This window comes from Apis laboriosa, unplaced genomic scaffold, assembly GCF_014066325.1.
Source record: "Apis laboriosa isolate Shangri-la unplaced genomic scaffold, ASM1406632v1 scaffold125_cov141, whole genome shotgun sequence".
Classification (NCBI taxonomy): domain Eukaryota; kingdom Metazoa; phylum Arthropoda; class Insecta; order Hymenoptera; family Apidae; genus Apis; species Apis laboriosa.
This window is the reverse complement of record NW_025221145.1, coordinates 1,489,080-1,505,757: the sequence shown is the minus strand read 5'-3', so window position 1 is coordinate 1,505,757 and position 16,678 is coordinate 1,489,080. Positions and strand designations below refer to the sequence as shown.

The window sequence follows — 16,678 nt, the reverse complement described above, 5'->3', positions numbered from 1 at the left end:
TGAGATAAACTATTTATTTTATTTAACATGGTATTTTTACATCAAAATATTTGTGATATGATTAAAAGTTTTCTAGAATTTCTTCTTAAATATTCTTTAAAAATTAATGTTAAATACTTTGTAGTACAAGGTAATTTGAACCTTACATAATTATAATGATACGATTCAAGATATTTTTTAATCAATTATAAATATTAATGAAAATTTAAAACCTTGTCTTCATGCTAACTTGAACGCCAATAATATTATTGTGATTATCAAGAGAAATCCTTATTTCAATCAATGTTTAAAGCTTAATGAATTCTGAATAAATATTTTTTAGGAAATAATATTTTTAAGAGAGAATTTTTAATGTAAAATTATAACAAGATTGAATTATTAATTTCACGAAATTTAAAATTTTCGAAATCCAAATTTCGAAAATTTCTTTTCTTTTCTTTTTTCTATAGAATATAGATAGATAAATAGAAGAATAAAAAATGTTTTAAATTTTAAAGAATTTTGAAGTGATTCATTCTCATAAAAAACAAAAGTGAAATGTTTCACATTATCGTTTAAATTTAAACTTCAAAATCTTAACGATTAGCCTAATTGCAATTTGACCGTTATTTACCCGTGGAAATAATTTATTGACTGCGTAATTAAAGTAACGTGCCACAACTCGCTTTACGACATGTTGCGCCTTAAAAACGAGAAATCCGCTTAATATTCTGCTTCTTGTTCCGATCGAACGAACGATACAAATTAAATAATCTTATCTTCATGGCGAGTTGCGTGGTCAAAATTAAAAAGCTTGAGATTAAAAAAACACCATTTTCTTGTCTTCCACTATTGCATTCTGCGAGATTCTCTAATATTGGTAACATCCTATTTGTCCAACTAATGTATAATAAATGTATGTATATTACTTAACGACTACTGGAATTTTACACAAGTAAAATCTATATAAAGAGAGAGAGAGAGAAAAAAAAGATTTGGAATGAATAAAAAAACAATTTAATCGCAGAAAATATTTTATCTTGATGTGACTATAGATATAATTTTATCATTTGCATATTATGAAAGCTCTTTTGTATTTTTTAATTTTCATAAATATCAATTTTAAGCTACAAATAATGCAAATTCATATATTATATTATATTATCATTTTACAGTATTATCATAATTGAATTAATAATTTATAGAACATTCATAATAATTTATTACAATATTGGTTATAAAATAATATGTAATATTACACTAATATTTTTTAACTCTTTTAAAAACATATTTTTTTATAATAATCAAATAAATTAAAATGTTGTTCTTCCTAATAAAAAATATATTTAATAAAATAAAAATAATAAAATTTCATTTTTAGGGGATAAATTGTAAATATAAATATAAAATATTATATTATATATTATTATAATTTTTAGTTTATCAATCTTTAATATTTTTTTAGTATTTAACGATCAATATAATTTATCTTATTTTTATAGATATTGAAATAAATAAGTGATAAAATTTTTTATATAAATAATCATAAATAAAAATAATCGCAAATAAAATAATTTTTCAAAAATCATTTCGCAAAATATAGGAAAAATTGTACTGCAATTTGCAAATGCAATCGATGAATCTAAAATAGCGCAATAGGAAAAAGATTAATTCTTTCCATAATATCAAAATATTAAAATTATATTTTTCGCACAAATATATTTTAAATAAGAAACAACTTATATTATTTGTGTGCTTATATGTATTCTAAAAAGTTTCATAAACCACTCATTATTAATTATAGTTTAACAATGCATAATAATTTTTAATTACAAATTAACGTTGTTTTTGTTGCAAATTAATGATATTCAGATGTTCAAATGAAAATACATATAAGTAACAATACAAATAATCGAAAAAAATATGCATTTTTGTTACCAATTAATATCTATACATATATAATAGATATTTTTCGCTTAAATAAGCAAAGTTTACATTCTGATAATTTAATTCAGAATATGTATATACATTGCAATTATTCTTATGACTAACAATGAAATGTATATTGTAATTTATAATTGAAATAATATTTGATAATAGGTTTCATATATATAACAATAGAAGTTTTGTAAATTAAATTTAAAAATTATATATATATTAGAATAAAATTGTGATAGAGTAATGGAAAGAATGCTATTATTATACATCTATTATAAAATTATTAAAATTTTTATCATTAAAAATTTTATTATTAAAATATATTAATAAATATATTATGTATATATAAGATTAAAATAAATATACTATTAAATTGATAAAAAAAATCTGTCATTTCTTTCCTTAAAAAAAAAAAATTATTTTTATTGTAATTTCTATCAATTATTTTATAATATATCTTTTTTAAAGTTATATTATATAATTATGTATACGTAATAATGAATTTATTTCATTGTTTTGGAATTTGTAATTCCTATTATTAAAATTATTCTTTCGATATTCTCTGTATCGAATAATCTTTTTATTTTAAATTTTTTATCGGATAAAAAATTCATAATTCACTATATTATTTAAAAAGAATTACGAATAATATCTAAAATAGTATTTTTTTTAACATATTTATAACATATTTATAAATTATATTTATAACATATTTATAAATTATCACAAAATTTACGCAGTTTATATTTCAATAATTAAAAATATATTACATTATACAAATATAATACATTAAAATTATCTACGATATAAGAGAAGCCTTAAGTAAATCTTTAAATATATAAATCTAAATAAAATCCAGTAATATAACTTCCTAATCAACATAATATATTTTAATAAATAGAAAAGTTAAAAATTCTTAATCTTTTTCATAATTTTTCATAAAAATTTAATAAACATATTTCTTATTCTTTATAAAATTAAAAGTCTTTCAGGAAACATTATTATAGAATAAGATGTTCTATTTTCTCTAAGATTAGATTCCCTATTAAAAATAGATTCGTATGAATCACTATTCAGCTTGCACAAATTCGTCACTTTAAAGTTAATAAAATGAATAGTGGGGATAAACGGGGAAGTGAGTGCGGAGCGAGTACCACTCGACGTTTTATTGCGTGGCACTCTTTGTTCCAGCTGAAAGTAGCGTTTATTACGCCAAGGACGTACGTATATACTTTCACGTTAGATTGAATATAGAACTCATTGCACGGTTCGTGAAACTTGCAGGAAAAGATGAAAATCATATAAAAAATTCTTCATCGATTAGATAACCAAAAATTAATATTATTAATTTCTTTATCTGATTAATCAATAAACCAATAAAATAAGCTTTGATGATAATTTAGTTCATTGCAATATATATTATACACAATATATATTATATAAATATATATTATTATTAAAAAATTTCTTGAAATTTATTTTAAATAAAAATAAAATAATATAATAATAACATATATCATGTTTTATATGATATGAATTTTTAATATTAATTTTTTTTTTTTGAAAATCTAGTAAATCTAAAGAAAAAGTTGCGTATTAAATCAATTGAAATTACTTTCATTTATTTTTGAAAATTTTTATTTTTTATAATGTGAAATACTTAAAATCTTTAAAATCTATTTAATGGAGTTTTTTCATTTTATTACAAGTTATTTTAAAACGGATCTAAAATAATGATTTAATAATTTATTTCAATGAATTTTAAAATCGACAATTATTTTAAAGATGCCAACGTAATGCGAATTCCTACGCCTTTCTTGTAAATTTATTTTGCAGATGAACGAAGAGGATGACTAGTATGATGCTATTTTAAATTATATTAATATGCAAATTTATCAATCGAAAATATACATTGATTATTTCTTTTGCATTTTAGATTATCGATTCATTAAAAATATATATACATATATAATATATAGATATAGATATAGATAATTTATATTATATTATATTATATAATATTTATATTTTTGTTTCTAATTATATTATTGTACATATATATTACACATTATATATTATATTAATATTACATATTATTATTATATATTATTATTTTGTTTGTATATTATGATTATATTTTTATTTTAAACTTTTAGCATTAAAAAATTAAAAAGTTTACTAAAAAAGAATTTATATATATATTTTATTTTTATATAAAATTATATTTATATTTATTTATACTTTATATAAATTCTTTTTCAAAAAATTGAAATATCGTTAATAATTTTTAAGATAATTTTTAAGATAATTAATTGAATTTTTTTCTCTTATTTAATTATTTTATCTAAATATTTCATTCTTTTAAACAAATTTTAAACAAATTCGTTTTAATATAAACTATACGATATAATTCATAATTTTTTATTTAAATAAATCAATCATATATATTTAATTTGTTTAATCATTAATGACGTTGACGATTTTATTGTTAGAATTGAAATTACGATTAGAAACGATGGTAATTAATTAATCGATATTAGTCTCATACATAATATAATCACAATTACATAAATTAAATTGATAGATATTTAAAGCCAAGATCATCAAAATTGAAATAATGACTTATATAAAATTAGAAAACTAGAAAGTAAAAATTTTGAATCTCGATCTGTAATTGAATTTTATATTTTTAACTACTTCAATCATTCAATTGCTTTTTGTTCGTTTTTAAATATTTCAATATTGCTTTTTATTATTACTATATCATGCTTAAAAGCAATCAATTAAATGTTTTTATCTGTTATTCAATTGTCGAATAATGATAAATTATGCAACTAATTAATAATTATTTAAGATAACATATATTAATTATAATTATAAAAGATTGCATATAACGAAAAAAGTAAAAATATGTAAAATTATATTTTTAAAATAATAAAAAACAGAAAGAAAATTTTATTATGCAATTGATACAAAAATAATATTTCAAAAGTGGAAAATAATTCAAAAAATTCACTTTTGTTTTTTGTATTTTTATTCAATTATAAATTCTTACGCGACAATTCGTATTTACTTTTTATAATCTATAAAAATATTATAATATCCAAAAAAAATCAGCTCGAAAAAGAATTTAATTCTAATTTTGTAAAGTTTATTATATTTTAAAATTGTAAAAAATTATAAGAATTATATAGCTATTTTTATACATATAATTTTCTCTAGTAAAAAAAAAGTCACCTTCAAATTTTTCAAAACATCTTCTCATTACGTAAACTATGTATCTGAATACATCATTTTGTTTATTCTTTATAATTTTAAATTTAAGATTTAATTCATTTATATAGGATGTTTTGTATACAAAATTAAAAATTATATATATGCATACATGCTTACAATATGGCGAAACATATGATAAACAGGATGCAGTAAGATTTAATATGCAAGATAATCGATCCTATTATCACGAAAGATTTTATTCGACACGCCTCTTATACTATTCCATGTGTAATTGCATTTGGACTAGTCATCGCGAATTATACCCACACACTGGTACTTTTCACTTACAAGAAGATCGAGCAATCCTTGACCTTGGTTAATTTGAAAATTGCTTGAATACAAATTATACAAATACAAACACATATAATCATGAATAATAATTTCGATTGAAGAAAAAAATAATTTATTAATTAATAATCAATAATCTATTATAACATAAAAATTAAGTGAAATTTAACTTAAATAAAGTTTAAGTGAAATTGAATTCTATCGATTTATAATAGTATTCATTTTTTATTTTTATATTAATGAAAATTATCATTTTTAAAATTTACGGTAAGAGATTTTGTTAAAAGATTTGTCATAAAAGTAATTAATAATGTAATAGGAATTACTTATATACAATCAGTGACGAGAACAAGTTTCATAATATGTATAATGAAAACAAGTATAATTTCTGACATAAATATTGACATGAAGCGATGAAAAGTCGAGTATATCGTTTGACCCCAGTAGAAGTCAGTGTTCGACACTCCTTGTTTCGTTCTATGGAATGACGAGCGGTAAGAAAAAAAATCTATCTACGGTCGTAGCGAAAGGAAGAAAAGGACTTAGGAAAGGTCACGCGCCTGCGCGTGCAATGTATGCTGGAAAGAGCGCGGCTGTTCGTATATCCGCGTTCATGGACATGTACGACTGTTTTCAAAACACAGTCGGTAAAGTAGACATGTGATACGTCAACCGTCGAGGCAAAAAAAAAAAAGCAGGCAAAGAGCGGGACTCGTTCAAAATTCCATGAACTCGACATCAACACGACGACTACACGCCATCGAAATACCGCCAACAGCGCAATTTTCTAGAATCGTCGATCGCGCGACACTTAAGAATCAGATACTATTTACAAATTCTCGTTATTTTCCGCTCTCGAATCAGGTTAGGTTGATGACGGTAACCTGAATGTCGTATTTGAATTGGATCACCAGGCTTCATGATCGATACGTTCGAATGGAATAAATTGTTTTCGTATGCTACCATATGGAGCTACGAACAAGCTATATTATATATTCTATATTAGAACAGTACTTACATCTTGTAAGAGCCTCTTCGTGTGTCGTCGGGGCGCAGTGACACAGCACGTCTCACTGATGTTCACCGATATCAAAGCACGCTAACATGTATCCGATCTGAGCGTTCTCCCGTCCACTTAGCGTGCAGGGATACGATGCGTTTCTGAGTACTCTCGCATATATTCTCGTTGTCCGGCACCACACGTGACGTTTTTAATCGACAATAACGTACCAACGTACAGAACAGAAACGACAAAAAGTGAGCTTATGAAGTTTCTCGTGATTAGTCTCACGTTCGACCGATCGTACACACTGTGTGGATCGTCACCAATAGACGCGCTGCTTTTACGATATTTCAGCGGGATCACCAAAAAAAAAGAACTTGTTTGCTCGATCGATGAAACGTGGCTGCCCGTCGTCGTTGACGGGCAGACAGACGAACAAAAAATTGAGAACGAGTTAAAATCGAAGTTCCTGTTTCTGATCGATTCCGATCTTCCGAACCACCGTTATAATAACGTTTTGTCGTTTGCTTTTGCAGCAGAAATGGTAAACACACAAGAATAAACGTGGGATGATACGAATGACAAACGTATTGTTTCCAACTATGACGGAACGCGAGGAAAAACTTTCGAGTATAACGTCGGGTTACACGTCGACGACACCTTAAGTCGCCGCGGCGAACCAATTGACACTGACAACCGCGTTCAACTCGAGCGCGCACGCACTCTACTTTCCCCCACTCTTCTCATCTACTCTCTAACTATAGATACCTATCCCCTCCACATCTAACCGCGCTCTATCTTGTATTGTTCGTAAACGTCCATACTGCTCTTCCCTTCGAAACAGCGCTTCCACACACTCTTGAGTAACGATTCAACTCGGATTTTGACGTATGCACACGCGTTACGTGCATAATAAAAAGCCTAAAGAATGCCGGCCGGCGAAATGACAGTTTACATAAGACATGTCACTATATTTTTAAGCTCATGAAAGTACACAAATTTTTATATATATATAAAAAATATATTTGATGATATATATATATATCTTTTCTTCGTACCAGATTTATTTTTTCAAATATCACATATTGTAAATATAATTCATTATTTAGACTTCAATTTTCTTTCAATTTTTGATTTCTGTGCCTATAAATTATTTTACAACATAATATATTGAATTGAAATTAATATTTATTAATATTCTATTAGAATTTTTCATTATTTGGATCACATTTTTATATTTTTCATTAAATTCAAAAAATTAATCAAAATAAAAGATTTATTATTAATATATTATAATTATCAAATATTTGTTTTAAAAAAATAGATAAAAATATAAAAATTCTAAATAATTTATATTATTCATTTAGTATATCCAAAGAATAAACAAAATGATACGTTTTATACATTACACAAGAGATTTCGATTCTATAAATATATTACGTTGAAGAGAGCGTCGCACGCTTCAAACATGAACGGACATACTTATATATTATAAATTGCACAATTCTTATCTAGTTGTGATTGTCACCATAATTGCATAATAACGCCAACGATTTTCAGCGATAAAATAGAATAAATACATCTGCTCGATATTATTTTTTGTTCGCAAAAAATTCTTGCGATATTTTCTATCCACCGACGATCAGTTTCCGGTGCTCGTCTATATATTCACGCACGCATACATACATTGAACATTTCCAACGACTTCTAGAATCAGCTTACCGTGCTTTATAGACGCCTATATACCAACACACAGTAGAGCACGGGATCGTCCTACTACAGTTGAATATTTCCACATCGACGATGAAACTTTTGAAGAGTTGTTGCCCTACTTTTCCCCTCGATTCCTACCTGGTTAGGAATTTTCTACCAGCTGCTGTTTCTATCGCTTCCGTTATTGTTAATATCGTTCATATAGAAAGAAATCCAACAAGGCGATACCGGAAAAGGAAGACGATAATTAATACAATTAAGATACAACATGGAAGAAGAGACAACATTCGACATTCTCTTCTATATACTGTTACATATACAATATAACATAATATACTTTTGCAATAATATTGCATACGCACGAATTAGATTGGCGGCAACAGGATCAGCGAACGTTCTAATTCCCTCGTAATGCTATATGTACATATATTTTTCGCGCAATGCATGCATAATATATTTTCGTAATATCTATGCATGATATACGATATCAGAAACCGTTTATCAGAATTTAAACCTACGCGTGTTCCTTGCAATTTCACTATCACAGTGGTATGAAATATAGAGAGAAGGGAAAATGAAAAAAAATAATAATAACGTGAGAGTATTCACCATTGCGTTTAATTAGTTGGCACGGGAATTAGGTGAAATCGACGTGCCTCGCAATCGGAATCGAATAGTGAGGTTTATAATTTCAGTTAGTAATAGTTTTACACAAATTTACAGAAGTTTATACAATTTTTATAGACATCGGGTTTTGTACTTAAAAAATTTTGTGTACTCAAAAAAATTATAATTTTATAAATATATTTTTTATAATAGAAGAGAAGATCAAATCAAGTAATTACTGTTTATTTTTATTATTAATGAATATTATTATACATAAAAATATTGAACAAAAATTTGAATAAAAATTTTCATGAAAAAGACATTCCTTTGGCTTACTTATACATTAATTTATTAATTGTAATAATACTTATTAATAAATATTATTATTAATGACATTAATAAGCTATTATTGCGTAAAGACAAAGAATCAGTAATTCTCAATTGAGATCCATAAAATTAATATAGAAGATACTCGCTAATTTCTGTATATTTGAGTTTTTGATGATAATATAAAGGAAAAAAAAAAAAGTGAATTGACGAAGTTCCAAAGGCACTTTTAGGTCAAACAGTTATCACAGGTTATTGACTTTGCTTTAGATCGTTACTTTCACGTCATAGTATTAGTCTACAGTGCTTTTAAATGGAAGTTGCGGTTTATCTATTCTCGGATGCGCTACATGTCATTCATCGATGTTCGCATAAGAATTCGCGTGTTTTGAATACCTCAACTTTTGCAACCAAATAAGAGAAAAATAAAAATAAAAAAAAAAGAAAAAATAATTTTTTTTCTAATATTTTCATTAGTTTGTTATTATTATTAATTTCATGATTAATTCAAACTATATTTATTATAATCTTTATTCTTTTGTCTTATAATTTCTTTTGTAATTATACAATTGAATTATTTAATTTTATCAATTTTAACATTATATCAGATGAAAAATATTTTTGTATTTATATTTACTAACTTTAGCTAAAAAATTAAAAAGTCAAATTTTTTAAACATTGAAATTAGATTTTGAATCATTAATTAAAAATTGTAAATATGGCAATAGATAAAATTCGTTTAGAAATATTTAAATATTTTAATATATATATAAAATAATTTAAATATTTTGTTATCAAGATAGAAAACTTAATATATAATTTTTGAAAATAATCATCTGATTTAAATTGTAATTATTTTGTGTTTTTTTACCATAAATTTATCATCTAAAGGAAATTAATAAATTATTTAAATTCAATTATTTCTGTCGTAAGTTAATAAAAAGCAGGCATGTTATAAAATAAATATTATAAATAATCTATAGAAGCAATTTTCAAAAAATTTTGCAAAAAATTAATTAAATAATTTTATTTTATGCATTTTATGTATTATTTTCTTAAATATTATTTTCTTAATAATTTATTGCAATTATAAATCTATTAAAATAACGAATGTACTTTTTCATTTTTAAGTTGATAATTGTTATTCGTTTCTTAAATTGTATTCAAATTTCTGTTTAGGATAAAAATTTTAATTAAAACAATATACGTGGTTCAATTTTAAGAACTTAGTTACTTCTCAGATTTTATTTGAATTTTTAATCGATAGATCGAATAATATCAAGATTAATAATAGATATCTTCCTAATGCTTTTCAAAGCTTAACGAATGCAAATACATTTATATATCATTCATTGGAATGTTCATGTAAATTTTTAATGAAACTAATTGTAATTCCAGCAGTGAACAAGTTATTCGTATCGAATTATATTATATTCATGTGTCTTTTCAATAATAAAGAAAAAAAAGAAGTTATAAAGATTTATAACTTGATGAATTGTGGATATTTATGTTTGATGCATGCAATTATTTATATTTGTTTATAGTTATTTATATTTGTTTATAACTCGAAATTCATTTTTTTTGTTGGAAATTTTTTTCATTTTTTAAATAAACGAAGTTTTATATTACCTCAATATAATATAATTTATATATAATTTTTCTATATATTTTTATGAGATAATGTAATTAAAAATTAATAATTTGAAATAATATCATATATATATATATATATGATTCTACTGAGAATGGAATAACAAAAATAATAGAATTATCGTAAAATCTCAAATAACTAATTAATAATTAATTGATTAACATATTCATGTTTTATCTTATGCCTAAATTCTCAATTATAAATAATAATTCTTTATTAATTCTTCATAAATATTAATTCTTCATTCAATAATTCAATTATAAATAATAATTAACTCATTTCAAAATCAATGTACATCAATGATTATTAACTTTAATTTTCCAGATTAAATGAGAAAAAAAACGTAATAACAAAAATAGCAAAATAAAAATTTTAATCGAAATATAAAATAAAACTTCAGAAAAAGATTTTCGCTTGAAACAGCAACAATATGTTGCGAGAGGACGTATAAGCAACGTGCCAACACAATGAAAGAGCAACGAATGGCAGAGCATCGTGCTCGGCCAACAGGGGCGAGTGAAGGTGTTGATGACGTAATATGCGCAACCGCCAATATATAGCAATAGAGAAGTGGGGTTGCTCGTGATGGTAAAGGTGGGCCGCATAGTGGAGGGCCGGTTGTCACACAAATAGGCAAAGTGGGGAGCGAGTGCATCGAGCTCGCGCAAGCGCAACGGCGCGCAACGCTGCGCTGTCGTGTTGCGCAGTCGCCACGGCGACCGTCAAGGACGTTTATGTTCAGTACGCTGTGGCTAAACATTGAATAGAGATAAAAAACAATAGTTGAGAATTGCTCAAATAATTCAAAATATTTGAAATTATAAAATAGTTATGATATATTACTTGAATATATTTATTGAAATAATTTAGAAAGTTACTTGATCCAATATTTTCCAATGATATAATTACATTAATATAATTACATAAATTTAACATTGCTCTCAAACATAGTAAAATAGCAAATCAGATGAATGATTTTATCGTGTGCAAGAAAAATATTAATCTTTTGTCGTATAAATTAAATGACACGATTGAAAAATACAATTTATTTTTCAATTTAATATTTGCAAATTAAATTATCTCAAAAATGTATATTTTAGAAAATTAATTAAGAATGACAAAATATTATAGAATAAATTAGAATAAAAAATCTTTTTAACTTGATAAGTTTGATTTTGATGTTGGAAACTAAAGATGGTAAGGTTTTATAGGAATATTACATAAATATCTGGGAAAGAAACGTACTGGTTATGTTTTAGGAAATAGATAGTTGTAAAAGTTTTAGATCTTTTTTCTTAGACTACGTCCATCGTAATCGATGTACAGCTATTTGTGCGAATCATGATCCATAGACCATATCGCTATATAACTTAATATCATTTTATTTTCAATAAAATAAAAATTTATAATATTGCTTGAAAATAACTTTTATCCTTTCACAAATTCCTATTTTAAAAACCTTTCACACATTCTATTAAAAATTTCGTAAATCAACTTGTGAAAGAAATGCTGTACAAATTAGTAAATTAAATGAAAAAATCTAGTAAATAGAAACAATAAAACCAAAAAAAAAAAAAAAAAAGAAATTAAATTAATTAGATATACTAACGAGAAAGAAAGGAACGAGTTAAATAAAATATACATGCGTGGGAGAGAGATGTGATCAGACTACTGCAAGTGTACTGTCTACTATCGTGTATATTACGCGAACGAGTAAGAGGGAGAGTGATTGAATGAACAAGCGTAAGAGAGAAACGAAGAGATAGAGAAAGCAACGATGCCAAACAGAGACTAAATACTAGACTAGTGACTGAGAGAAGGAATAACGACAGAGAGTAGGAATAGCCGCACGAAAGGAAAAACAAGATGGATAGATAGTGAAAGAGTGCCTTCTGTCTGCTGCACCCGCGAATCGACGAATTCGAGCTACTCGATCGGCCTCGAGCGGCCTTGGATATATTGCGGCCGAAGTACAGGGCGGAGCGAGATTGCGCTCGTTTTCCAGGGTATTTCCATGATACGTTTTGAAACACGTTTCCGTCTCTTAACCAAATGAATCGAGCGTTTTTACCAATGAACGAGTTGTCCCCTTATGTCTAGTAATCATATTTCTGGCTGATGATGTAACTGCAATTAAAGCATTTATTTTTTTACAATTCATATTTTACATATTTTAATCTTATTATATTATTTTAATCTTTGACAATTTCAGTTTTAAAAAATACAGAAAAAAAATATAATGTAATATAATAAGATATAATAAGATTTTAAAATATAATGCGGAATTATGTGTGATGGGAGGTTATTTCACGGTTGGGAAATTAATGGAAATTTTCAATTTGATTAAATATTTATTGTTAAATTATGAATATAAAAAAGCTATTTTAATCCTTTACTTTTTTCCCTATATTGTTAAATTAATCATTTTATTTATAATAACGTTATGATTTTTATTGATATTCTTATATTGATATCTTTTCTGTCACAATATTGACGATGATTTATTTCGTTGCGTTTTCCTCTTTACAAGAACATGTGTAGTAAATTTTTCAATTAATGATTTAATTAATAGCGGCAAATGTAATGCGGTATATTAGAAAGTATTCCGATTGATCGTGCACAAATAAATATGTACGATCGAACATGCCTTCGGCGACGTGCAATCTCAAAATCCTTACGAAGCCGGTCTCACCGGAGTCAACTTTTACTTCGTTAGGAAAGTCCGGTGTCTATTCAAGGCCATCGGGTTATCGATCAAAGCCGCGAGCAAGCCTTTAATAATACGAAAAACCGATCCCTTTCATCAAGCGAATCGCTTGAAATTGTAACACAATATGCGTCGCGGTTTCTTGCGCGTAACAATGCGCGCGCGAACATGTCTGCCACCAACCAGTGTTTAATTGTATGATCATAAAAAAATCCACCATTCTAATGTTATTTAAAAGCTAAAATTTAATAACTGCTATAGATTACATAGGAAAACGGAGTAATTTTCTCTCATTGATCAGAAATAATCCGCGATCTGATTATCCCCAGATATTAGTATTGCATTGGATACGTATATATTTGTTTATGTTATTCATCTTTGAAAATATTTTATTGATACATTATTGAAACAGAATTAAAAAATGATATAAATTATTTTGATTATATCTTACTATATTATTAAGATATATATTATATCTTATTATATTTATTTCACTATATTTAATGTTTTAATTATTCTTCTATTTGATTTAAAATCAAAAATAATTTTTAAAAATGATAAAAAATATCTTAAAATATATGTACATATACGATTTTATAATTCAAAAGAGTATAGTCAATTTGGAAGAAAAATAATTGAATATATCCATTTTTCAAAATCAATTTTATATCTCAAAGATCTCAATAACTTAAAACGAAAAATTGCATGGATGTTCTTTTGATTAAAACCATAAAATTTCCAATCCATTTATTAGCAATAAATAGCAAATAACTGACAAATCACCGATAAATTAGACTTAGTAGGATTCTCAGTAATAATTGCTTATAATTAATCTATCGTTTGGGATCGAATCCAAAGTCTTCTCTCCTATTTACATGACACTATTCTTGCATTCGTCGAAGACAAACAACAAAGGCATTTATAATACATATACACGTATACCAAAGAAAGAGAGAGAGGAATTTTTTCTTTCCTCACCCACTGACTAACGATACAGCGGATTGGAAAAAAGTTTTGCATAATGTATAACTATGGTAGCTTGTGCGGTTATACACGGATATAGATGCAAGACCGGGTAAATCAATGACCTGCGTTATAGTTGATCGAATGTGTTTCACCATCGTGGGATCTACATCGTTTCTCCTTCTTCGTTCTATCGTAACAAAGACACTTTTATCTATGCATCCACAGCCATATCCTTTTATTGTTCATAACCTGATCTCTCTTTTACAAGTATAATCGTGGTTATAATTCGAACCGGGTGCTTGAGGAAAAGTATAGGTGGAGCAATTAAAAAATCAATTAAGTTAAACCGTGTATATTCAATATCGATCAATGAAAGAATTATTACGCTACGATAAATGCAAATAAATAAATTAAATCCCACAAACAACTACTATTATTTAACGAACTTTACAAACAATAAACAGTTATTTAACGAACTCTAAGTGACCGTAGTGATCGATCGATTAATTCATGGAGATTAAAAAGTTTCAGCTATAAGAAAACTATCTTTGCTAAAATTTTAATTCGAAAATATGATGACTTGCGCAAGTTAAAGGTCCGCAAGTGTTACGGTATGGCTCGATCTAATCTTGCGTAACCATGCTCTTGCCGCATACTATTCGCAAGAATTTAATCGGTGATAAGAGGCCAACCAGTGTTTGCGTATGTATATGTGCGTCTGTGTCTCTGTGACTGCGTATTTTCAACCATATTATATATCGTTAGGAAATTATACTGGAACTTTTTCTTTATATTTATCTTTTTGTCGAATCGTCGTTATCGTGAAACAGATGTTCGCTTAGCTCTTGCATAATCCAATACATACGTTAGTAATAACGGAAATAACAATGAGATTCGATATAAAAAGAGAAATGCGACAAATCTTGGACGATTGAGTGAGAGAGTATAATTGGAGATAAATTGCACGTTTGTTCGTTAAACAGGAAAAATCCGATTGAATTGTAATCGATTTAAGTTTTTGAGATACACTTTCGTATTAATTACATTTATGATAAATATAATCTATTATTATAAATGATAAAATAAAAAAATTATTTTTATAAAAGAAATAATCTACTATTAAAAATAAAAATATAGAAAGATAATTAAAGAATTTTGAATATTGAAATAGAAAAATATTCTTTTATATTTTATTTTATGAATAAAAAAATATGGATGTTGAGATTATGTAATATTATATAATTGGATTACGTGAATATAATTTATTATTATAGAAAAAATTTTTATCTTGTAAAAATTTATATAATAAAATAAAATAATAAAATAAGAAAAATATTCTTTTGGCAATTTTTTTAATGCTCTTAAAAGATTAATAATTTAGAAGAATATTACTATTTTCACTAAAGTACATAATTTTTAACTATTGTAACTTTCAACTTTGCTTGTCTTAAAGAGAAAATAAATAAATCTTGTTAAAAACAATTCTTTTCAAAAAGAAAAAAAGATTTTTTTATATCGAGAATTTTAAAAACATATTGTACGTAATAGATGTATACTATATTCAATTTATTGCAAAACACATATCATATCACAATACCTAAAAGTTTTTGGCATACATAGTATTTATAATTGTGAACAAATTTATGAATTAAAGAAATATTAATGTTTCTTTCTGATAAAGCTATAAAGCTATATATATATAAATCACAAATTTTAGAAGAATTAGATTCTAAATAAAAGAATTAAAAAATAGAAATGCAAATAACATTGATATCAAAGTTATATTTAACATTCTATCCTTTTTTTTTTTTTTGATTAGTTTTTTTTAATTTTCATTTGGACCAAGACTGGAATATATATTATCAATGCCACCTAATGTCAAACTGAGAATGTAGACCTTTACCTTTTCATTAGTATCTCATTAATTAAGACAGAATTCTAATTAATTCTTATGCTTCGCATCTTAAGGATGTTTAATTATCTAAAGCTGTTCTACACTATTAACAATCTGTGACTGAATTATTTACCAATTAACTTGAACTATTCTATTAGTAAATAGTTGCTAGTATTTACTTTCTTCAAAAACATTTCTGATAAAAATTATCCAACTATCTGTGTTTCATAAGTTTTAAAAGTTTGTAATTAAATATTTTATAATAATAAATATATAAATATATAATATATAATAAATATAAATATAAATATATAAATATATATAATAAAT

The 16,678-nt window shown here is 25.3% G+C and overlaps 1 protein-coding gene across 2 annotated transcripts in view; it reads right to left on the bottom strand.

Annotated features, from left to right (window-relative positions):
* LOC122720305 (terminal nucleotidyltransferase 5C) overlaps nucleotides 1-16,678 on the bottom strand; it is a 224,074-nt gene that overhangs the window by 96,485 nt on the left and 110,911 nt on the right. The window contains exon 1 of one of the 2 annotated variants that reach the window (XM_043946922.1): nucleotides 6,500-7,146. The exons of the other annotated variant lie outside the window; for it this stretch is intronic. The gene's annotated coding sequence lies outside the window, so the exon portion shown is untranslated. Of the gene's footprint in view, nucleotides 1-6,499; nucleotides 7,147-16,678 lie in introns of those variants that run through there. 2 annotated transcript variants of the gene reach the window in all.